Raw genomic sequence first — 27,319 nt, 5'->3', positions numbered from 1 at the left:
TATTATTGTAATTATACGTATTTATATATATATATAATATATGTGTATATATCTATTATATATATAATATATGTATATTATATATATATAACGTCATTCTAAGTGTATTTTAATACTAATATATGTACTTATATTAGTATTAAAATACACTATGTATGACGTTAAATATATATAATATACATATATATTATATATATAATATATATACATATATTATATATATATATATATATATATATATATATATAAATAAAAAGGTAGAAATCAGGAGCACTCGCTTGGATTTTTCAAACGTGAATAAACTATTTAATCACAACTTCAACATCAACGTTTCGACCCTTCAGGGTCTTTATCAAGATAGTGATAATGTACAAAAAATGCAAATATATACATAATAATAATTGATTAACTTACCCCACCTGTGTGAAGTGATTTCGGAATAGTGTTGTTGCGAACCCGGAATTTTCGGTTCGCGAACGGCGAACGCGAACTTCCGCAAATGTTCGCGAATCGGCGAACCGCGCAAACCGCCATTGACTTCAATGGGCAGGCGAATTTTAAAAACAACAGGGACTCTTTCTGGCCACAATAGTGATGGAAAAGTTGTTTCAAGGGGACTAACACCTGGACTGTGGCATGCCAGAGGGGGATCCATGGCAAAACTCCCATGGAAAATTGCACAGTTGATGCAGAGTCTGCTTTTAATCCATAAAGGGCAGACATCACCTAACATTGACACCTGTCCTCAAAGCCCAGCCCTGATACACACTGACACAGAGCAGAATAGAGACTGTTCCCCCTACATAGGGTCACTTGGCAGATATGGATTGACACCTGTCCTCAAAACCCCTGATACACACTGACACAGAGCAGAATAGAGACTGTTCCCCCTACATAGGGTCACTTGGCAGATATGGATTGACACCTGTCCTCAAAACCCCTGATACACACTGACACAGAGCAGAATAGAGACTGTTCCTTGTCCACAGAGACCATGATACACACTGACACAGAGCAGAATAGGGACTGTTCCCCCTACATAGGGTCACTTGGCAGATATGGATTGACACCTATCCTAATGATCCCTGATACACACTGACACAGAGCAGAATAGAGACTGTTCCCCCTACATAGGGTCACTTGGCAGATATGGATTGACACCTGTCCTCAAAACCCCTGATACACACTGACACAGAGCAGAATAGGGACTGTTCCCCCTACATAGGGTCACTTGGCAGATATGGATTGACACCTGTCCTCAAAACCCCTGATACACACTGACACAGAGAAGAATAGGGACTGTTCCCCCTACATAGGGTCACTTGGCAGATATGGATTGACACCTGTCCTCAAAACCCCTGATACACACTGACACAGAGCAGAATAGGGACTGTTCCCTGTCCACAGAGACCATGATACACACTGACACAGAGCAGAATAGAGACTGTTCACCGTCCACAGAGACCATGATACACACTGACACAGAGCAGAATAGAGACTGTTCACCGTCCACAGAGACCATGATACACACTGACACAGAGCAGAATAGGGACTGTACCCCCTACATAGGGTCACTTGGCAGATATGGATTGACACCTGTCCTCAAAACCCCTGATACACACTGACACAGAGCAGAATAGAGACTGTTCCCTGTCCACAAAGACCGTGATACACACTGACACAGAGCAGAATAGGGACTGTTCCCCCTACATAGGGTCACTTGGCAGATATGGATTGACACCTGTCCTCAAAACCCCTGATACACACTGACACAGAGCAGAATAGGGACTGTTCCCTGTCCACAGAGACCATGATACACACTGACACAGAGCAGAATAGAGACTGTTCACCGTCCACAGAGACCATGATATACACTGACACAGAGCAGAATAGGGACTGTTTCCCCTACATAGGGTCACTTGGCAGATATGGATTGACACCTGTCCTCAAAACCCCTGAAACACACTGACACAGAGCAGAATAGAGACTGTTCCCTGTCCACAGAGACCATGATACACACTGACACAGAGCAGAATAGAGACTGTTCACCGTCCACAGAGACCATGATACACACTGACACAGAGCAGAATAGGGACTGTACCCCCTACATAGGGTCACTTGGCAGATATGGATTGACACCTGTCCTCAAAACCCCTGATACACACTGACACAGAGCAGAATAGAGACTGTTCCCTGTCCACAGAGACCATGATACACACTGACACAGAGCAGAATAGGGACTGTTCCCCCTACATAGGGTCACTTGGCAGATATGGATTGACACCTGTCCTCAAAACCCCTGATACACACTGACACAGAGCAGAATAGAGACTGTTCCCTGTCCTCAGAGACCATGATACACACTGACACAGAGCACAATAGGGACTGTTCCCCCTACATAGGGTCACTTGGCAGATATGGATTGACACCTGTCCTCAAAACCCCTGATACACACTGACACAGAGCAGAATAGGGACTGTTCCCCCTACATAGGGTCACTTGGCAGATATGGATTGACACCTGTCCTCAAAACCCCTGATACACACTGACACAGAGCAGAATAGAGACTGTTCCCTGTCCTCAGAGACCATGATACACACTGACACAGAGCACAATAGGGACTGTTCCCCCTACATAGGGTCACTTGGCAGATATGGATTGACACCTGTCCTCAAAACCCCTGATACACACTGACACAGAGCAGAATAGAGACTGTTCCCTGTCCACAGAGACCATGATACACACTGACACAGAGTGTCCACGTGAAATAGGGCCGTGAGTAATGACGTCATGGGTAGCCTGCCCATAGTATCGCATAGGGTGGAAGAGCTGATAGGACATCTGAAACGTATTGGGATGGAGATGCTTAATTGTTCTCCAAAATGCTTGACAACACCCCATAGTGAATCTCTGCAAACTTTAATACCATCAGAGGAGGAAGAATGTGGCAGCCCACTGGGATTATTCGAAAAATTTCAAATTGATGATTTTCCAGACCCTGGGGTTGACATTAGTCCAGATTTACATCTTGTGACCCATGAGGATGTTCCAGGCACTACTTGTGAAATAAAGACAGATAATAAAGTGAATGATCCTTCTCCTTGGGACTTGCACCCTGTCGTTGAAGGTGGAGTAGGCAATGGCAAGAGCATGCTGTGGGTAGTCAGTGCAAACACTCTCTTCCCGGTGAATAATGAGGAGACTAACTATGATGACATTATTTGCGTTGAAAGTAATGATGCCAGAGATCTTTTGAAACCATATGGAAGGAACGAATTGGTTAAAAGAAAGGCAAGAGACCACCTGCATATAGACAAGAATACGCATAAGAGAAAGAAGAGAACAGGTGAAAAAGAGAAGCTGCAGACTGCCTATCTGCAAATAGTTGAGTTATGTCCTGAAGATGTCCGTGTTACCACAGTGCAGACTCTGTTTGATACACTACTGAGGAGAGTCAGAGAAACCCCAGATCTTCACGTATTGGATGAGTCGGTGCGTGGAGTTGCAGAGAACGTAGAACAAGAAATATTTAAACTTTTCCTGTGTACTGACAGCAGATATAAGAATAAATACCAGATCCTCCTTTTCAATTTGAAGGACCCTAAAAATCAGATCCTGTTCCGTCGTGTGGTCCTTGGTGAAATCACCCCACAGTGTTTGGTTCTAATGAGTGCAACGTAAATTGGCAATGCGCACTGGAACAGTTCTGCAGAGCACACGCTGAAGGAAGGACTGACAGAGCCGCTTGAAGACAAGTAACTGCTATTCAATCTATAACAGTGAAAAACTAATTTTGGTTTTAAAAGCACGCTATAGAGACACCAGATATGAGTGGCAACTGTCAAAGTACGCTGGCAGGGTTGTGCAGGGCACACGCTGAAGGAAGGCCTGACAGAGCCGCTTGAAGGACACTGACTGTCTGCTATTAGCTTACACTGGAAACCTTTTTTCTTTGTAAAAGCACGCTAAAGAGACACCAGATATGATTGGCAACTGTCAAAGCACGCTGGCACAGGTCTGCAGAGCACACGCTGAAGTAGGCCTGACACCCAGATGCTTGATGACAACTAACTGATCTTCTATTACAGTGAAAAAAAATGATTTCTTTAAAATCTAAAGCTTAAGCTATTGTTAAAACAGATATGAGTGGTGGCACTGACTGTGCAAATGGGCAAGGCATCCAACCTGACACAGAAGCTGGCAGGCAGGCAACTGCTCTTCTATTACAGTGAAAAATATTTATTTATTTTAAATCTAAAGCTTAACCAATTGTTAAAACAGATATGAGTGGTGGCACTGGGCTAGTGGGCACAGTATCCAATGTGAACCTCACACAGAAGCTGGCAGGCAGGCAACTGCTCTTCTATTACAGTGGAAACAAAATTTTGGTTGTAAAAGCACGCTAAAGAGACACCAGATATGATTGGCAACTGTCAAAGCACGCTGGCACAGGTCTGCAGAGCACACGCTAAAGTAGGCCTGAAACACAGACGCTTGCAGACAACTAACTGCTCTTCTATTACAGTGAAAAAATAATATTTATTTTAAATGTAAAGCTTAACCTATTGTTAAAACAGATATGAGTGGTGGCACTGGGCAAATAGGCACAGTATCCAATGTGAACCTCACACAGAAGCTGGCAGGCAGGCAACTGCTCTTCTATTACAGTGAAAAAAATATATTTATTTTAAATGTAAAGCTTAACCTATTGTTAAAACAGATATGAGTGGTGGCACTGGGCAAATAGGCACAGTATCCAATGTGAACCTCACACAGAAGCTGGCAGGCAGGCAACTGCTCTTCTATTACAGTGAAAAAAAAATATTTATTTTAAATGTAAAGCTTAACCTATTGTTAAAACAGATATGAGTGGTGGCACTGGGCAAATAGGCACAGTATCCAATGTGAACCTCACACAGAAGCTGGCAGGCAGGCAACTGCTCTTCTATTACAGTGAAAAAAAAATATGTATTTTAAATGTAAAGCTTAACCTATTGTTAAAACAGATATGAGTGGTGGCACTGGGCAAATAGGCACAGTATCCAATGTGAACCTCACACAGAAGCTGGCAGGCAGGCAACTGCTCTTCTATTACAGTGAAAAAAAATATTTATTTTAAATGTAAAGCTTAACCTATTGTTAAAACAGATATGAGTGGTGGCACTGGGCAAATAGGCACAGTATCCAATGTGAACCTCACACAGAAGCTGGCAGGCAGGCAACTGCTCTTCTATTACAGTGAAAAAAAATGTTTATTTTAAATGTAAAGCTTAACCTATTGTTAAAACAGATATGAGTGGTGGCACTGGGCAAATAGGCACAGTATCCAATGTGAACCTTACACAGAAGCTGGCAGGCAGGCAACTGCTCTTCTATTACAGTGAAAAAAAATATTTATTTTAAATGTAAAGCTTAACCTATTGTTAAAACAGATATGAGTGGTGGCACTGGGCAAATAGGCACAGTATCCAATGTGAACCTCACACAGAAGCTGGCAGGCAGGCAACTGCTCTTCTATTACAGTGAAAAAAAATATTTATTTTAAATGTAAAGCTTAACCTATTGTTAAAACAGATATGAGTGGTGGCACTGGGCAAATAGGCACAGTATCCAATGTGAACCTCACACAGAAGCTGGCAGGCAGGCAACTGCTCTTCTATTACAGTGAAAAAAAATATTTATTTTAAATGTAAAGCTTAACCTATTGTTAAAACAGATATGAGTGGTGGCACTGGGCAAATAGGCACAGTATCCAATGTGAACCTCACACAGAAGCTGGCAGGCAGGCAACTGCTCTTCTATTACAGTGGAAACAAAATTTTGGTTGTAAAAGCACGCTATAGAGACACCAGATATGATTGGCAACTGTCAAAGCACGCTGGCACAGGTCTGCAGAGCACACGCTGAAGTAGGCCTGAAACACAGACGCTTGCAGACAACTAACTGCTCTTCTATTACAGTGAAAAAATAATATTTATTTTAAATGTAAATCTTAACCTATTGTTAAAACAGATATGAGTGGTGGCACTGGGCAAATAGGCACAGTATCCAATGTGAACCTCACACAGAAGCTGGCAGGCAGGCAACTGCTCTTCTATTACAGTGAAAAAAAAATATTTATTTTAAATGTAAAGCTTAACCTATTGTTAAAACAGATATGAGTGGTGGCACTGGGCAAATAGGCACAGTATCCAATGTGAACCTCACACAGAAGCTGGCAGGCAGGCACCTGCAATTACATTACACAGGAAAAAAAAAAAAAAAAGCAGACTGATGTTATAGCCCTAAAAAGGGCTTTTTGGGGTGCTGTCCTTACAGCAGAGATCAGATGAGTCCTTCAGGATTGTAGTGGACACTGAATACCCTAGCCTAGCTATCAATTTCCCTATGTAATCAGCAGCAGCTAAACTTTCCCTCCTCTCACTAAGCATGCATCTTCCGAATGAATCAAAAATGGATGCTGGGAGGGAGGTTGGAGGGTGTGGAAGGGAGGGAGTGCTGCTGATTGGCTGTAATGTGTCTGCTGACCGAGAGGCACAGGGTCAAAGTTTGCCCAATGATGACGAATAGGGGGCGGATCGAACTGCGCATGTGTCCGCCCGCCGTGGCGAACGCGAACACGCTAATTTCGCCGGGAACTGTTCGCCGGCGGACAGTTCGGTACATCACTATTCCGGAAATAAAACTAACCGGACGGAGTGTGTGTGCAGAAATGAGAATGTCCGCATCATGACGTTAATACGTTCGTGCGTGATGAAGTACGTGCGGCAAAAGGTGCCCCCCCGCGTGATGACATCATCACGAGTAATGTATACCGAAACCATGGTAACCACACGATCCCCGTGTAGCTAGCCATTCAAGGAGAAACAATATATTATAATCCTATAAACAATTAGTGAGAGAGATATATGAACATGCAAGAGCCACATTGTGAACAGAAGCCAGAAATTGTACCTAAGGCATGCCAACAGAAATAAGAGTGGACATGGAGTGAATGTGTGCGATGTATTAATAATAAGCACAATATATGAAGAATAAATCCTAAGAAAATGAAAAATAAACTAGAATAAAAACATACAATACAAAGAATAACAAGATCAAATGGGATATATGTATAAATATGAGTGTCAGATGAATGCGAATAAGATGTATGTGTAAGTATGAGAGTAGAATCCGATGTATGTGAAAAAAGAGTGAATAAGGTAAACACTATATTGACCAAATGGGATATATGTAGAAATATGAGTGTCAGATGAATGTGAATAAGATGTATGTGTAAGTATGAGAGTAAAATCCGATGTATGTGAAAAAGAGTGAATAAGGTAAACACTATATTGAGACATCATCACGTGGGGGGGCACGTTTTGCCGCACGCACGTCATCACGCACGCACGCACGTCATCACGCACGCACGTATGAACGTCATGATGCGGACGTTCTCATTTCTGCACACACACTCCGTCCGGTTAGTTTTACTTCCGGAATCACTTCACACAGGTGGGGTAAGTTAATCAATTATTATTATGTATATATTTGCATTTTTTGTACATTATCACTATCTTGATAAAGACCCTGAAGGGTCGAAACGTTGATGTTGAAGTTGTGATGAAATAGTTTATTCACGTTTGAAAAATCCAAGCGAGTGCTCCTGATTTCTACCTTTTTATCTATTGGCCTGGAGGCACCCTGGTAATATACATTTGATATACTTTTTTTTTTCTTTGAGGTTGAGTGCCAGAGTCTGGTCTGATATATATAAATATATTTATTTTATTTTTAAACATGTTTAATAATTTTTTTTTACACTACCTACCAGCAGGGGGACTGTCTAATATTTTAGACAGTCCCCCTGCTGGCAGATCCACAGCCAGCTATAGGGGGCCATGTGATCGCTCTTTGAGAGCGATCACATGGCCCCCGGGGGCCTGATTTGCCGTGGGGGGCTGCCTGGGCTGTGAGGCAGTCCTCCTGAAGCGGAGCGCCGGGAAGGTAAGTATCCCGGGTGCTCCAGGGCTCAAAGCCGTTACGGCGTTTTATGCCGTCACAACGGGTTTAAAGCCCACTTAAAGCGTGACGGCATAGAACGTCGTAACGGCGGGAAGGGGTTAAAATGAGGGAGATATAAAAAGTATATCCATATGGTTTCTACATCCACGAAAGTACAGTGTTTATAAATGCTAAAAAAAATTAAAAGAATCTAGATACTAAAACCAGTAAGAGAAATTAAAAATAGCTTCAGCCTTCTCATCCTACTGAATATTACACGATGACATCACATAATGTTAAATAAAAATAAATCAATATGCTCTAATATCTGGTCATATAATACATATTTGTTAGGTTTTTTTTTCTCTTACAATAAACTGCCAATTAACAAAATGTTTAAAGAGAAATGAGTCTACACCTAATTAAGTACTACATACATTTAAAACAAGTCTGAAACATAAAGAACATTGACAGTGATAGAAGCCACCTGCTGAACATCTTGTCATAAGACAAGAAAATCATACAAATTGATTAATTCATAATAAGCCATAATATTAGTAACTAGTTATAGACACATGAGCAGATGGATTGGTTATGAAGTCACACTGTTGGAATTAAATCCTTTACACAAGTTCAGCTAAATATATATATATATATATCAAAACAATTGCTAGAATTATGTTATTCCTCAACATCTTAAAGGGATACTCCAGGCACCCAGACCACTTCTGCCCATTGGCATGGTCTGGGTGCCAAATCCCACTACCCTTAACCCTGAAAGTGTAAATATTGCAGTTTTCATAAACTGCAATATTTACATTGCAGGGTTAAGTCCTCCTCTAGTGGCTGTCTGCTAGACAGCTACTAGAGGGACTTCCGTGTTCATAAAACACAAAAAGTGTTTTCAACAACGATGGATGTCCTCACGCTATGTGAGGACCTCCAGCGTCACTGAAATTCCCATAGGAAAGTATTAGGTCTCCCCTGCTGGCTGACACGGAAGTCATGTTTTAACCCCTTCATCAACTTGGGATAGGGGGTGGGAGGGAGAGGGGCACTGCGGGAACCTGCAGTGCCAGGAAAACTTATATGGTTTCCTGGCACTGGAGAATCCCTTTAAATATATATTATTATTATTATTATTATTATTATTATTGCAATTGATATAGCGCCAACAGATTCCGTAGCGCTTTACAATATTATGAGAGGGGGGATTTAACTATAAATAGGACAATTACAAATAAACTTACAGGAAACAATAGGTTGAACAGGACCCTGCTCGATCGAGCTTACATTCTATAGGAGGTGGGGTGTAAAACACATTAGGACAGGAATTTGCAATCAAATAAGGTGGACTGCCCTTTAGGAGAGGGCAAGAGACAGGTATGTGAGGTATTGGTTAGTCTTGGAGGCCATAAGCTTTCCTAAAGAGATGGGTTTTAAGGCACTTCTTAAAAGATGCAAGACTAGGGGAGAGTCTGATGGCGGTAGGCAGGCTATTCCATAGGAAGGGAGCCGCCCGCGAGAAGTCCTGCAAGCGCGAGTTGGCCGTACGAGTGCGGACAACGGACAGGAGGTGGTCACGGGCAGAGCGGAGAGACCGAGAAGGGACATACCTATGGATCTGTGAGGAGATATAAGAGGGGCTAGAGTTGTTCAGTGCTTTATAGGTGTGAGTTAGTACCTTGAATTGACTCCTATAGCATACAGGAAGCCAATGTAAGGACTGGCAGAGGGGTGAGGTGTGAGAGAAACGACTAGAGAGGAAAATCAGTCTAGCAGCAGCATTCATTACGGACTGTAGGGGTGCAGTACGGCTTTTGGGAAGACCAATCAGGAGAGGGTTACAGTAATCCATGCGGGAAATTACTAGAGCATGGACAAGCTCCTTGGTAGTATCTGGTGCAAGAAAGGGGCGGATGCGGGCTATGTTTTTAAGATGGAATCTACAGGATTTGGCAACATGCTGGATGTGAGGCTCAAAGGTGAGACCAGAGTCAAGTATGACGCCAAGACATCGCGCTTGCAAGGATGGACTGATGTTGGTACCACAAACTTGAATGGAGAGCGAAAGAGGAGGATCAGTATTAGGAGGAGGAAAGACAAGGAGCTCAGTTTTTGAGAGATTGAGTTTCAGAAAGCGGGAGGACATCCAGTCAGAGATGGAAGAAAGGCAAGCAGTGACACGTTGCAGGACAGCAGGGGAGAGGTCCGGGGAGGAGAGATATAGCTGGGTGTCATCAGCGTACAGGTGGTAATGGAATCCAAAAGAGGTAATAAGTTTGCCAAGAGAGGCAGTATAAAGAGAAAATAGAAGGGGACCAAGGACGGAGCCTTGGGGGACTCCAACCGAGACAGGGCGAGGGGAGGAGGTATCATTAGAAAAGGAGACACTGAATGAGCGTTGGGAGAGATAAGAGGAAAGCCACGAGAGGACAGAGCCACAGAGACCAAGCGATTGAAGAGTTTGAAGAAGGAGAGCATGATCAACGGTGTCAAAGGCCGCTGAGAGGTCAAGAAGAATTAGTATGCAGTAGTGGCCTTTGGATTTAGCTGCGATTAGGTCGTTAGTGACTTTGATAAGGGCAGTCTCTGTAGAGTGGAGAGGGCGGAAGCCAGATTGAAGGGGGTCAAGGAGAGAGTTGGAATTGAGGAAATGAGACAAACGGGTAAAGACAAGTCATTCCAGAAGCTTTGAGGAAAAAGGGAGCAGGGATATGGGACGGTAGTTAGAAAGGGTGGATGGGTCGAGGGATGGTTTTTTTAGTATAGGTACTACAGTGGCATGTTTAAGGTCAGCAGGGACGATGCCAGAAGAGAGCGAGCAGTTGAAGATGTGTGTTAGAGAAGGCACGAGACAAGTGGAGAGAGATCTGATAAGGTGAGATGGGACAGGATCGAGCGGGCAAGTGGTGGGGCGAGAGGAGCAAAGAAGAGCAGCCACCTCTTGGTCAGTAGCTGGGGAGAATGTCTGAAGGGTAGGAAAGGCATGATTTATGTGTGATTGAGAAACAGAAAGGCAAGGAGGGGAGAATTCTTTCCTTAGCTGTTCAATCTTGTCAGTGAAGTAACATGCAAAGTTATCAGAAGTAAGGTTAGTTTTGGGGGTGGCCACAGCAGGGCGAAGAAGAGAATTAAAGGTGTAAAAGAGACGCCTGGGGTTGCGGGAACATGAACTAATGAGAGAGGAAAAATAGGACTGTTTGGCAAGGGCAAGGGCTGCACTGTATGAACACAATATGAATCTATAATGGAGAAAGTCTGATTGGGTACGAGACTTCCTCCAGGAGCGTTCAGCACAACGGGAGCATCTTTGCAGGTAGCACGTTGATTTAGTATGCCATGGTTGGGGGCGGGTCCTCCTCGAGGTGCTGGTTTGGAGTGGCGCTGCAGTGTTCAAGGCAGATGCAAGAGTAGAGTTATATATGGAGATGGCCAGTGAAGGACAGGAGAGGGAAGGGATGGACAGCAGTTGTGAATCAATGTCAGCTGACAACTGTTGGAGATCGAGAGAATTAAGGTCCCTCCTGAGTTGAGGGGGGTTAGGCTGAGGTTGTTGGGTGAGGGGGTACGCAAGAGCAAATGATAAGAGGTGGTGATCAGAGAGTGGATATGGAGTGTTGCAGATATTAGTTACTGTACATGCATAAGTGAAGATTAGGTCAAGGGTATTGCCAGCTACATGGGTGGGAGAATCTGCCCACTGCGATAGCCAGAGGGAGGAAGTAATTGAAAGTAGTTTAGTGGCTGCAGAGGTCAAAGGTGGGTTTATAGGAATATTGAAGTCCCCGAGAATTAGGGATGGAATGTTAGAAGAGAGGAAATAGGGTAGCCAGGCAGCAAAGTGGTCAAGGAAGAGAAGAGGGGAACCAGGGGGACGGTAAATAACAGCAATGTTAGCAGAGAAGGGTTTGAAAAGGCGAATTGAGTGTATTTCAAATGATGGGAAAGAGAGGGAAGGGGGGATGGGAAGAGGTTTAAAAGAGCAGTGAGGGGAGAGGAGAAACCCAACACCACCACCTTTACATTCAGAGTTTCTTGGGTTGTGGGTAAGTTGGAGACCACCGAAGGACAAAGATGCAGGGGTGGCAGTGTCAGAGGGGGAGAGCCAGGTTTCTGTTAAGGCTAGTAAATCTATTGAACGAGAGATAAAGAAGTCATGGACAGCAGTGGATTTAGTTATATTGCAAACAGAGCGTGCGGTCCAGAGGGCAGTATTGAAGGAGGATCTAGAGGAACATGAGATGGGTATGAGATTAGCGTGGGTCCTTGGGTTAGTATGTGCTGTGTTTGTTGAGAGGGGACCAGGGTTTGGAGAGACATCACCAGCTGCTAGGAGCAGAAGGATAGTAAGGAAGTGAAGGTGGGAGTAGGATTTGAAAGTTTTGTAGGAGGGTATGTATGTAGAGGATTTGGGAGGAGTTGGTGGAGATAGGCTGGAAAGGTATGTGTAGAGTGCATGGGATGAATAGAGAGGGGAGGGGAGTAAAGTGGAAGTAATGATGATTGTGTTGCCAGGGACAGGTGAGTGAAAGGATAGGGATATTTTAGTGATCAGAGAAGTTAGTGTTAAAGTGAAAAATAAAAGGGAGAACATTAGAGAAAATGTGTATTATATAGATATGTAGATCATATATACAAACACACACAAATATTAATGAGTGTTTAAGCCAATGTAAGGATGCAGTGTGTTAATTGAATTCAGGTGAGGAGAGGTTTGGTGACTTGATTGGTGTTTTAAGGAAACCAGCTGATGTGCACTATCTATAAGTAAGTTGTTGACCATGGGGTGGGATGGTGTGGGGAGGGTAGGGTGGGCAATCTTCCAGAGATGATACCTCTGCTCAGAAGATTCTGCAGGACTTGGTTGCTTGGGAGTGCTGGGTGTTAATGCTGTTTTAAGGGGTCCAGTCTGAAATATAAGGTCTGAGGTTAGAAAATAAATAAATAAAACACACTATTATGGGTGGGGAGACATGGGGCTATTGAGGTAATTAATTAGAGATGAAAAACTAAAAGGAGAGAACATTTGGGATAAAAAGATAGGAAGGATCAGATAGGTGAAAGTCATAAACCATGAACATAAATTTACTAGATTATCAGTGAGAGTAGTGACACTAGCTAAACAAACAATTAACAACGAGTCTTAGGGAATGAACATAAAATTACATGATCACACCAGCTTTAAGAAAAACAAAATCAGAAGATCAGGATGGGAGATATAGTTATCAATTAAGTAGTGATAGTATAGGCAGGGAGATGGAATAGAACACAATTTTAAAATAAGAGTTTAAAGGAAACAGTAATACAGGTATTCTTGAGTAGATCTTCCAGAGATGATACCTCTGCTCAGAAGATTCTGCAGGACTTGGTTGCTTGGGAGTGCTGGGTGTTAATATATATATATATATATATATATATATATATATATATATATATATATATATATATATACACAAGTTAGAAGATGTAACGGACCGTTTCAGTAGACAAGGGGTTAAAATCGTTTAGGCGATAATCCCCTTTACACAGACAGGCATAGCTACTGTAAAATCACCAAAACTCACGAATTGGATATAAGTGAATGCACCAAACTCCCGAACTGCATACAAGGGAATAAAGTAGCACTCCAAACTCCCAAACTGGAACCTCACGAATAGCTGCTAGCAGACGAACAGGAAAAGCTCCCAAGCGGCTTACACTCCTGGCAGTCAGTCCCTATCAGCATACAGTGAATTTCCCCAAGAACGAGACAAGGCTCCGTGTTGAGGGTCAAGCAGTGGTCTGTTTATTGAGGGCTACCTGCCCCTGTATTTATGCAGGTCTCCCACCTGGTGGACACTCCCCTAGGGGACCAGATGGAAGACTGTAACAACGGACAGACAAGTAGCAATTACAGACATACAGAAGTAAGACATCACCACAATGCATCCTGGCTTCCTCCCCTCTGCCCTGGAGAAGTAATTTAATTATCTCCCAGGACAAATGCAAATCGCCATTATGCACGTGTGGACACAAAGACAGTAAAACACCATGAAATACATAAAGTTACATTTTACACACTAAACACAGACATGTCACATATCCCCAGATAGCTGGGATCTGAGCGCACAAAACTACCGAATAGCGTTCAGATCCTATTCACACAGTTCAATTGCCATGGAGCCAAAGTCTTTAATTACACAAATTGGCTCCATGGCTGTGCTATCTGGGTTAACATTCACATATACAAACTACCAAATTAACATGTATTCGGTTAAATATGCACGAATAAGAACCAGGGGGCTGGAGGCTCAGCGGTGCCTGCACGTAAAAGTGTCCGCATTTAGTGCACTGATTCTGGGCTGAGCACCGCTGGCCGTCCGGGGAGCTCCATAACACAGCCACCTAGCGGCCGCTAAGTGTAACCGCGGCCACCCAATAACAGTCAATTAAGCTGCGGTTAACTGCAGCTTCAGGGAGGTAAATTGGCAGCACACTCCAGCTCCTGGGTGGCCTATTAACGGCGCCGGCCGGCTTCCCACTGCTCTGGGGAGGTTGCAAACAGGCTGTTTGTTCGGTAGATAGAATCTACCGAACGGCTGTGCAGAAAGGGAGAAATAAATCCTTCTGCACAGTAAAATTAACCCTTTAGCTGCCGGTTCATAATCCAAAGGCAGCAGGCGGGCGACCAGGCTCCTCCAATGCAATGTGCGAGAATGGTCTCGTCACAAAAGACAATTGAATTTACAAGGTACTGAATGGGCTATGTTGCTGACACTATATTTTAGATTTGGTTTCATCTTCTAAAAATTTTGTAAGTGGACATAAGGATTCATAAGCATGATCAAATATCCAACAAATCCAAACATCTACTTTACAGCTACAATTTCAAATCAGTTCCTAATGCAGAATTGTATTCACTAGGTGCTTTCCATTTATTATACCAATTACATCTCTGACAAAATAATACATTTTGGTGGAATATATTTGTTCTTCTGCCTGATGTTTTCACCTATTTAATATTCAGAAAATCTTTCCACTACCAACCTTCTTTTCTGCAAAACTCCTTATGCATAATTTATCTTTGCCAGGCACGATTACTGTAATTCCCTTCTACTTGATCTTCCACAACACTCCATTATTCCACATCAACAAATCCAAAATGCTGCTGCCTGCATACCCGATAACATGTCCAGTTCTGCTCATGCCAATCCCTTCTTTAAAAGCTCAACTGGCTTCTGATGAGCAGTCTATATTCAAATGCCTTACCCTAATGTTGAAGTCTTGCTCCTCACTCATCTTCCACAACACTCCAAACTGTCTTCTCTGCTCTTTTGTCTACCACTACTTTACCCAATGTCCACACCTAACAGGCCCATTTGTTTTCTCTTTTAACCTGCCTACCAATGGAATAAACTCCCTCCCCACATTTAGTCTGCTACCTCTTTTTTATCTTTCCAAAAACTTCTTAAGGAACACCTCTTTACTGAAGACTTCCATGTTACTAGCTAGCCAAGGCAACTTCTGGCACTCTAAATGGCATCTCCCTTAATGCTTTATCAGCATTATGACAGTAAGAGCATTATGGGAGATGTAGTCCAAAACATCTAGAGTGCCGAAGGCTGTCTATCCCTGAGCTAGCCCAACTCATCACCTTTCTCATCACCTTGCTTGATATGTTTAACCCTATTACCCTCCAATCATTCTCTGATCTCCAGCAGTGTGGCCACCATCCATGCTTCTTCTTGCTTCCAGATGCAATTCTTCCATGCTAATTTAAATTTATTCTGGGCATATGACAAAACTTGATAAATTATCTTCTACAATAAACACTCTTTTCTTCAACACCATCTTCCCTTCTCTTCAGGTCCGTTTGACCCAGGGTACCTTCTAACATCTTACTTCTTATCAACATCTTTATTCTATACTTTACTTACTGTTACTCATTTCTACTTACTTCTATATTCTATCTTCAAAATAACCATGGTGTATAATATGCTGATTTTAAATCACTACTCATTATTTTGCCACAATCATAGATTTATTTCTAATTGTTCACAATTTTTATTTTCTCCACAACCTTTTGTCTCTATTTACAATTGCCCTCTAGATTGTAAGATCATGCGCAGTGTTTTCTTTTGTTTTGGTATGTTTAAGTACTTATTCCATGTTTGTTTAATCACATATTTTTTTGTATAACTTGTAAAGCACACTGGATAAAAGCACTATATAAGAACTGTCAAATAAGTAAAATATCTTTAAGTGCATAAATTGTCCCTCAGGCACACCCTTAATTAAATATTTCAGATGAGGAATGAATGAACAGTAATTTCTAAAAAAATAATTCTGATTATCATCAAAGTCCCTTCTCAGGCTCAGATCTGAAATATAACACTTGTATTGGGTACCATCTTAAAAACTTGTATTTTGATATTCAATATTATCACTCTGTCTACAATTGTTCATGTCTCAATGATGTGTATGAATCATAATTACCCAAAAAACTTGATATAAAACGGGCACTCTTTTCCCCATGTCATTCCTTCACCTCTGGATATCCTATTTAAACAACATCATTATGTGTTAGAAAGATGCAAACAAAGAATGTTTAAATGCAAAAAAGCTTACAAATCACATGCAATATACAAAATGAATGCAAGATAGTGCCACATCCTTAGATTTATTTTAAAAAATTTATTTCAAATGTATTCAAACATTTTAATTCAATTGAAAAGCTTTCTAAAAATATTACATTAGTGTCTACTTTACATTTTTTTTATAGATAGAGGTGTAACAAAATAGTAACAATAGTAACAAATTGAAACAAGCTTTAAAAAAAATATCTTAGTGTTACATTTAATAATCTCCACACAGCAACTAATGAAAAAAAACTCAAAATAGAGTCACAAATTAATCCTGATTGTTCAAATTCCCAATATGTATGGGATTTCTATAACATTTTAGAAGTTATAAAACAAATATTGCAATAAGTGAATTAATGTTTTAATGCTAAAACTTTTCAAAACTTGCCATGCTGAGATTACAACTTACATAGTAGTCACAGAATCCAAGATGGCTACACAAAAGTATATATTTGTAGAAAGTTTAGGAATTACCCGTTAACAACACAGTACAAAATGTTTTGTGAACTCTGTGCATAAGTGCAGCTGGAGAGAGGTATCCCTCTCATGCAGCAGCTCCTGAAATTATGATTTGTGCTGTGCAGCTGGCATAGCCCAGCACCAGTCAGTGGGCAGAATGGTATGCAGGTAGACTTCACAAGGGTCTTTTTAAATAATACCTAATAATAATATCTGTGTCTTCCTGGTTTCAGCAGGGATTTTACCCCTTTTAATGTATGGTGGTCTATTACGTCAATGAATGTTAAAGCCCTGCATTGCATGAATAGTCATGAAGGTAGATGGCAGGTCCAATTTAAGTGTGTTTAGTTCTCCCTTAACAATGTCTTCCTTTTTTTGGTCTTTTTATTATTTCCAATGCCTCCATATTCAGCTAGCAGACAATAAAAAGCTTTGCCCTATTTGTGACACTAAGTCAACAAACTGAAAACAGCAACTTAGGATGAAAACGTAACTCTTGGTGTCATAGATGAATAAGAAAATACTTACAGCTTACTGAAATGAATATTGTCAATTAGAAAGTATAAAAATATTATGATCTGTCTGACACTTTTTAAAATAGAAAATATGCATTCTTAAGCAGGAAAATAGTTTATTGTTCTAATTACTTTTTTTTAAAATTCTTTATTTTGTTGTGCTGAGGATAACAAACAGGTTTACTTCGCCATGACAGCTGAAGCAAGCAATGCAGTGACAATCATTTACATGACATATCAAAACAGCACATTTTTATATCATAGGGAAAACACGTTAAGAACAACAGTTTATATCTTAAGACCTGCTTTCAACAGTAAGTTACGGCAAATAGAGCTATGTCTAAGAAGGTCAAAGGCAAATTAATAGGAACGCTAAGTAACAATTGGATACAAGAGTAAGCCCCCAGGGAGGTCCCAGGCTGGCGACATTCAGAACGTGGGGCAACAATATAATGATATGTATGGTCTAGCAGTGGCAGCAAGGGGGGTCTACTTTAAAACAATAGGCAGCGTGCCTAATGGTACAAGTGCTTAGCTGCCAAGTAGGTTGCCCGTTGTTATCAAAACTGTAAGGAAACAATCAAGTAAGCCACGCACGCCCCTGCTTGTAACAACACAGCACCATTATCCTGCATAGTGGCTAATCCGTGTATGATGTCGATGGTTAGTGTGGACTTGTTTTAGTTAAGTATCTGTGTCTACATTCCGGGAAGAGACAATTCCAATATGCATGAAGTACTTTACACATGGAGAACTGTGCATTATATAATATATGAGACGGAGAACAGGCTAGGTCTAAAGCTTAAAGTTCACCTCATCACTGGTCCCTGCACAATGAGAGCTGAAAAAGTTTAGTAAATGAATGATAACATAAACACAAGAGCATGGCATATAAGAGAAGATTAGTATAAATCACAGCTAATGGTGGCTATCTAAACACTTTTGAGGCTTAAATATTAGACAGCAGCCCTATGCCCATCAGAAAGCCGATTCCTAGGCTCGGGAAAAGCCAGGAGTGTGTTGGTGGGAAGTAAAATGTCCCTGACAGAGTTGGTTGCTCAGGCTGGTGTTGCATGCCTCTGGTGCCCTCCGTGGTTATGCTGTGCTTCTATATCACAGCAAAGCATTTCGGGTCTCTGCGCCAGATTGACAGTGTAAGAGGCCAATCTTTTTGTCGGGTCCAGAGCTGTTGAGGAGCAGAATTTCGTTGCTCTGCGGACCCAGGCACCTTCAGGTGAGGTGAATGAGGCATTTTTTTTATGTTTCTGCGGCGTGTCTTGCATCTTCATCTCCTATAGGATTTTACCCTCCAGTGTTGGGGTCGAGTGAGCAGCGTGCTCCGCCGCCATGATGAGGTCTGTCCTGCGTGCTGGATCTGTGGAGCGTGCTGCCGGGTTAAAGGCTGCTTCTCAGGTGGATGGCTGCTTGGTTGCCATGAGGTAAGTGGCTGTGTCCTGCTCTCCAGCTCACGACAGAAGTTGGCGATTAGTGTGTCTAGCTGTTGTAGGGCTCCCTGCTTTGAGTCAGCAGGGTCGGGGAGACACATGGCGTCTGCCATGATGGGTGCCACACTGGGTCGGAAGCGTTTTGGTGGTGCATCGCCCTGGACTCCCTCTATTCCAGGCCTGCTTCCCTGGGGTGGACCGCGATCACCCCCGTCGGTCCAGGGGGGGAGTAACGGGGCTCTTGCTTGTCGTGAGTCGGCATCGCATAGCGCCGGACCGGGAGATCGTCCGCCTCTCCCGCCTAACACGCGCTAGGCCTCATGCTGCGAGAATGCGGCATGCAGGCTTCAGGAGGAACACAGTCCGCTGAGTTGGATCCCTGCCCTATCGTGGGTCAGGTAAGTCGACTAGTGTCTCCAAGTAAAGGTTTAGTTGGGCTAGAAGTGGCATCAGTCTCCCTGTTTTCAGAGGAGCTCTGCCAGAGCACGTCTGTCCTCCATGGTAGTCAGGCCCTGCCCCCCGTTCTAATTACTTTTAATGTTTGCTTGCATTAATTATGGTGTTACAGTGGTTTGTAGTGGTTTGTAGTCTCAATAAGTGCAAGCATCTATAAAGAGACTTTTTATGGTATTTGATGATATTGATATAAATGAGTAAGTACTACACATGAACATTTTGCTACATGATTCTGGACCTTTAGGTCATTTACAATTATACTCTGATATAAAATATGTCATATCTGGATAAACAAAACAGCTAGTTAAACTAATCCTTAACAACCATCAAAATTTGTCATTAATAAATACAAATAAACACTATAACATTTGAAATAAGTCTAAGGCTGATTGAATACAAATGTTTACAGGGCCGGTGTAAGGATTTTTGCCGCCCTAGGCAAAAAAATTTTTGCCGCCCCCCCATATGTCCAGCCCACCATGTGACATCACAATGCCCCGCCCATATGCTCTGCCATATGGGCCAACGCGTCTTCACAAAGTGTCATCTGAAAAGACAGTGTGTTTACATTAAAAAGCCTACAGGCACAGGCTATAGACACCAGAACCACTACATTATGCTGTAGTGCTTCTGGTGACTATAGTATCCATTTAATGTGAGGTAAATTAGAGATTAGTGCCACTAATAATATATTGTATTGCCTACTTACCACCAGATAAGGACAAGAGGCTGATGATGGGCTCAGTCTGGCTCCACAGGTCTGGTGTAAAAGAGGCTCTCTGGAGACTGTTTTTAACAGTGCTCACAACAATTAACGAACAGGAAGCAGCTCCATTTTTTAGGGCCCCTTACACAGCTCAAGGTCTGGGCCCCCAGGGGGCATACGCCTACAATGCCCACCCATAAATCCACCTACATGGCCCATCCATGAGTTGGGGATGTTTTATGTGTGCAATTTGTGTAAGGGATGTAGTGTGTTTATAAGGAATGCATTGTATGTTTCTGGGTATGTGTGTGTGTAAGGGGTGCAAGGTTTGTTTCTGTGTATGTAATTGAATGCAGTGTGTGTCTGTAAGGGGTGCATTAATTGTGTAAGAGAACGTAAGGGATGAATTGTGTGTTCCGGGTGTGTCTGTGTGTGAGTAGGAATGCATTGTATGTTTCTGTGTGTGTGGGGGGGGGATGCATTGTGTATGTGTGTAGTGTAAAAGAGAGGGTTTGTGGGGTAGGATAGGGACTGAGATGGGAACAGCTTTCTTTTTTTTAAAAAAAATTGATAGTGCTCTCCCCTCAATTATTGATTTCCCCTTCCCTTCTGTCCCTCCGTGTTCTCCCCTTCTGTCACTTAGTGCTCTCCCTTGGCCCCCTGTCCCTCTGCAGTCCCCCTTGGTGGTCTTCTCACTCCCCCCTCCCCCCTTAGTGGTCCTCCCTCTCCCAAACCCCTTAGTGGTCCTCCCTCTCCCAAACCCCTTAGTAGACCTTCCCCTACTCCCCCCACCCCCTTAGTGGTAATCACCCTCCTCCCCTCTCCTTAGTAGTCCTCCCTCCTTACCCCCCTTTGGTGGTCCTTCCCCCCCTTAGTGGTCCTTATCCCCCCAACCTCCCATAGTGGTCCTTATCCCCCCACCCTCCCTCCCCTAGTGGTCCTTATCCCCCTCCCCTAGTGGTCCTTATCCCCCCTCCCCTAGTGGTCCTTATCCCCCCTCCCCTAGTGGTCCTTATCCCACCTCCCATAGTGGTCCTTACCCCCCCCCCCCCTCCCTCCCATAGTGGTCCTTACCCCTCCCCCTCCCTCCCATAGTGGTCCTTACCCCCCCCTCCTGCCCATGTAGCGTTGCCGGGCGGCGCGGAACGCGGGACAGGAACCTTTGTTTCCTGTACCCGGCCGCCGGCGGAATGACAGGAAATGCTCACTGAGTGAGCACTTCCTGTCATTCCGCCGGCGGCCGGGTACAGGAAACAAAGGTTCCTGTTCCGCGCCGCCCGGCCACGCTACATGGAGAGACCGGCAGGAGGGAGCGCTCTGCGCTTCCCTCCTGCCGGTCATAAACCCGGCCGCCCTCCATGCAGCAGTGCTGCGCCGCCTGGGGCTTGCTAAAGCGCTCAGGCGGCGCAGCATGAGGAGGCGCAGCGGGGACAGGGATACGGCGCCCCCTGGTAAGTTGCGCCCTAGGCGGCTGCCTAGGTCGCCTTACAGGTGGCGCCGGCCCTGAATGTTTATATATAAGACTAAATGCCTACTTCATGTGTTAAGGCTATATGAATATATACTTAACTAAAGCTCTCCCTCATGGGTGCTGACATCTTTTTTGTTGGATGTGTCTTTAGCTCCTGGTACTTGAGCCACCAGGTGCCCATTCACTATTTTTACTCTTGCATATGCATGAGAAATCAACAATGAACAGAGGAGGTTGGTAGTCATTCCGGCAAGACTATGGGATCCTCCATAGAACATCTGGCATGAAGTGCAAAATGATGACTCTTTTAACATATCTAGCAATGGCAAAGTTGACAAAAACAAAACCTGGTGATGGAATCTACACCTATTTTTAAAATGAGTCAGCCTCTGCATTTACCATAAGATAAAGTAGTCCTTCCCTTGTCTTATATTATTGCAGTGAAACAACAGCAACATTTCTAAAAGTTTCTAAAGAGCAAATATTTCTTTATATTATACTCAGAAATGATAGATCAACTTTAAATATTTGAAGTATAAGGAACATCTAAGCTTATTATGGTTGGAGATAGGAGATAACATGCATTAGAGATTTATGTTTTTAAAGTTATTCAAGGTCAACAATACGAAATGTAGGTCTGTATACATAAGAGTTACAGGGATTCTGCAAACTCTTGGCTAACACAGACAATGTGAATAAATACCTCCAGTTAAATTGATTTGCTGAATAGTTAGCTAATTGGCTGTCAGAGGTGCCTCATTCCAGGACCCTATTTAACCTTGACCTGCAGAGAGTCCCAGGAGGAAGTATTTCCCAAGTAAGTGGATTACTCTCATAAGAGCAAGCATTAGGCTGCTAGAGTAGGACCTGCCAAGAATAGGGCACATTGATTTTGTTGCAGGCTTATGCAACATATGACATTTAATGTAACTAAACCCCCATTATTTTTTGTTTAGTTGAGATGTTTTTAAATAAAACTATTACAATCTGTAAGATTTGAAATCATTGTTTAGTGAATAAGCGAGTGCGCCGGATTATGTATTTTGTATGTTGTATATATTAGCCCCAGCAGCACCCTATAATGTATGCATGTTCAGGTAAGTGCAGCCCTCTTGATTTCATATAGATATAGTTATTTATGTGGCAACATAGGCACACAGACCACTTCAGCTCAATGAAGTGGTCTAGGTACACTATCACTATCTAACAGACAGCCACTAGAGACACTTCCTGTTGTTTTACGGGTTTTGTACCGTGAAACGACACTGGATATCCTCATAATTTGCTAGTCTTTTAGTGTCTTTTAAATCCCTGTAGAAAATAATTGGTTTAATACATTTCTATGTGCTTCATGCACAGTGCTTACAGTACCTGCACATTAGAGGGCAGAGGGACACTATAGTGTTAGGAATACAGCTTTGTATTCTTAACACTATAGTGTTCCTTTAAAAGTTTATCTAAAAATATCAAATCATTTGGAAAGCTTACCAAATCGAGGCCTTAGTTAATTATAGAGAAATTGAGCTAGCAACTAGTAGTTTTAATAGGGAGACCAGAGAGAATTGAGAATCATATCAGTAGACTAGAGATTATCTTATTAACCAACATATTTGGTCAGTGGCCTAAAAGCCAGCAGTCCCATATTGCAAATGAGAACTACTTTAACCACTAGTACTATGCAAAGATAGTAGCAGCAATTACCTTTATGAAAGATTTAGAGGTAGAGAAGTGTTGGTCAGCAGCATCAGTGTCACCTCTTTTACTTGCCAATGTAACCTTTTCACACTCCACCAAAAAAGTGTATGAAGACAGCATCATTAGTTGGAGTATGAGTTGGAATTAGATTACGGTCCAGAGGAAAAAAGAGGAGGAGAAACAGGAGTCTACTATGGCAACTCCATCAGGTGAAGAACAAAAAAAAACAAGTAGAACTAGTAGGATTAGTAGTTTGATTGAAGTCGCAGTTACAATCCCATTAGCTGTACTGTAACCACCAGAGTCAGACTCACTATTAGTGATACAACAGCAAGCACAATAATAAGAAGCAGCAGTGGCACTTGAATGGAGCTGGAGATTGAGCAGAAACAGGTCTACAGCATAGCGGAAAAGTGTGGGAACATTTTTATTCTGTGGGAGATTTGATTTTGACAAAATGCAGGCTGTGTGGGTAGAAGGTTAGCAGGGGGAAAGTTTGGGAACATTTGAGAAGCGTAGGGCTGACCAATCATCATTCTGTTGTAGGTGGAGATGGAATATTCAACAACAGAACCAGCACTCTCTGTTGGTGCCAGAAATGAAGAGGAAACTCAAGCTAGTCAACAGAGAAGGGGAGGGGGATTATGGAAAAAAAAGACAATTCCATTAGCTGACACTCAAATAATTTGGTGCTGTATATGTCAGGGGCATGTCAAATGCATTTCATGAATATGCACATAAATAAATTTCATAGCCCTTCTTTAAAATTAAAATTTTTTAAATTTATTTTATTTATTTTTGGCTTTATTTTATTTATCTTTTTATTTGCTTTTAATTTGCATCAATCCTGCCTTACAAACATTCATCATCATTTTTTCCATAGAGAATAAAACAAGTTGGTAATTAAACTAAAATGTTACTGACATCCGGCCAAAAAAAAAAAAATATATGAACAAAAGTTGGTCAAACCTTTAAAAATTTTAAATTAACCAAATGACCAAAAAGAACCTAAAGTTTTGTCCTTGCACATTTTTACTATCTTCCTCCATTTCAAATGTAATATATTTAAACTATGAATGCAAATTAGAATTTATGTAATTTTTGACACAAAAAGCCTAAAACAAAAAACGGAAAATTTATGCATATTACTTCTCTTTTTTTTTCTCAAGAAAGCAATAAAAGTTTAACATAGAAGGAAGCAAAAATATAAAAAAAGAATTAAAAGTATCCTTGTTTACTAGACAGGTAAAACAATGAAAGTAAAATGAACAAATCAATATTGCAGCTTTAAGGAACATTGATTTAGCTAGGGGAATGCTGGAATGTCGCCAAGAAAAGCAAAACTGGAAAGACACGATGATCTCCTCAGTCTGGAGCCTAGAGGGAAATATATTTCTGCGCTGGGAGTTTGAAGGTATGGCACCCCAGCAATATCAATAAAGGCTGGACTGACTTAAGAGATAAAATAAACTCATGACCTTGGGTTAATTTACAGCATTTATCAGTTGCAAACTTCTCTTCTACCCATTTAAAAAAAATAAAAAAAATTATATTACTAGTGCTAGACTCATGATGCCAATGTGATTAGCAAAGACGCTGTAATTATAAACGCAAGAGAACTTACTGGCTTGTATTTTAGAATCTATTGTGATCATATCTACAACAAATGCTGAGTGAAAATCAGTCTCCCAAGTGACAATTATTTCAACATAGCAATTGTAATGTTGTGCACAGTCTGATTGAACAGACTCCTGATTGATCAATATTCTATTCTGTTGATGTCATGGACATTATTGTGTGTTAGCTAAGTATGGTTGGAATGAAATTGGTCATGTTCAACCTCCTCAATAAAATAACCTTCCTATTTATCATTTTTAAGTGAGCAAAGTCCTTACTGTGAAAACACCACAATGACAGCAAAGGACATCATTTTAGAAGCGTAATTGATTCAAAGTGAATAGAAAGATGCATTAGATCTTTTAACAAAAACCTCCAAGCCTTCAAGAATCCTAAATAGATAAGTATTTTCCTTGATTTTTTGACAGAAATAACTTCCTCTGTCTATTGACCTTCAGCTTTTGGGAATCATTTAAGTATTTGTTATTAAACTTATTTCTAATATGAGAGTAAATTAGGAGGTATGCACCAATTTTCATACTGTAATAAGAATAACACAACATTTGTTTTATACTTTACTTAATTATTTATATGTTACAGTGTTGTGGACAGAAGAATTAAACCAAAATAGCTATTTACTAATGTCTATTTATTCTGTGTTCACTATGTTAAAACTGGCTGCTAGAGTAAATATTCCCTTCCCCCTTTATGGTTCAGTCATTATTTCCTCTGCAAGTTTCTTGTTACACATTCTTGTGTTAATAGGTAGCCTCCTTTGCTAACTCCTCCCCCACTTCCTTTGTGCCAATTCCACGTGCAACAAAATGGAGAATCACTGTTAAAGTAACAAAGAAACTACTCACTTCCCCTTTCTTCATGTATCCAAGCCAGAGCTGGAATATGGGGGGAAGAGCTCTGTAATGATGACATCACATCCTGTAGGGTGGGACCCTTTTTGAATGTTAACCAATTGTTGAATTGATATTGTATGTTTAAACTGTGACGTATTTTTGCTTTAAGAAGGAGACCCCCCTCTGGGGAATAAAGCTTTCCTTAGTATTTCACTGATCAGAAACATTGTCTCCGGTGTGAATTACTTCTAGGGAAAGCGTGCACGCATTCATCAATCAATTTGGAAGGTGTAGATAGACAAATAATCAAAGTTTTCTTTGATCCAAAACAAATTGGCGCCTGAACAGGGACATTAAGGGTAGTTAATTCACTTGGAAAGCCGTATATACATTACAAGACGGGAGAACAAAAGGACTACCAGAGATTGGAAAAGGAGACTGATCAACTCTGGCTATGGTAAATGAGTTAATTACCTACCTATATTTTCCTTTCTTTGGATTTCGTTTATTCTCCGTGGCTTCACTACGGCTTCGTGTGAATGACGTCTTCAGACAGGTATATATATACACCCATATGTCCTCTTATAGAACTGTATAAACCCTGTCACTTGTCTATCTACAGCCTAACTAAATCCAGAGTTTGAGTTTTTATGTGTGAAAGTGTCTGTTTGAGAATCTGTTTTGCTTTCTTTTGATTATTTGAGGTCGGGGTGTTGAAACCTGGCGTTTGTGGCCGGATTATATTAATTGATAATCCTGGCGTTGTTTTTATTTTGAGATCAGGGGGTTCATAAGACAACCCTGGCGGTTTTTGGCCGGATTATATTAATATTTTAATATTAAATCCTGGCGTTTCTCTATTGTTTTTATTTTAAGTTCGGTTTTGGGAAATACCAAACTGGCGTAATCGGTTTTAGTTTGTTGAAATAATGAAAACAACAAACAAAGAGTTAAGTTGTTGTATGTGTGCTTGAGTGTGAGTTTCTATGTGTATATGTACTGAGTTTATTTTAAGGAGTCTATTTTCAGCTGGCATTAATTTTAAAGAATTTGTGTGCTTTGGCATATATATTGTGCTTTTGCATGTATACTGTTTTTTTTTTTTGTTTGGTTTTTTTGGGGGGGTATATGTTACTTGTTATATATTCTATCTGTGTCCTGTAGTTCTCCTATTCTATCTTTTGTCTTCAGGAGAGCTGTGCTTAGGCACTCACATGGTTAAATACTTTGTGCTGCTTGCAACTCACTTTCTCCTACTTCCCCCCTTTCCCCCCCCCCCCCCTTCTGCCCCCTCCATTCCTTGGAGTCTGTGCTGCCAGATGTTAGGTTTTTTTTTTTTTTTTTTTTGCATCACTCTGGGTGTTTTCTGTGCTCTGCTAGCTTGGTGTGACACTTTATGCAAGTTTCTTGCAAGTCTCTCTCTCTCTCTCTCTTTACGTCCCTCTTTCTCTCTCTTTCAGTCTCTTTCAGTCTCTCTCTCTCTCTTTCTCTCTC

This window comes from Pelobates fuscus, chromosome 1 (genome assembly GCF_036172605.1).
Source record: "Pelobates fuscus isolate aPelFus1 chromosome 1, aPelFus1.pri, whole genome shotgun sequence".
Taxonomy (NCBI): Eukaryota; Metazoa; Chordata; class Amphibia; order Anura; family Pelobatidae; genus Pelobates; species Pelobates fuscus.
This window is presented reverse-complemented; position numbering follows the sequence as displayed.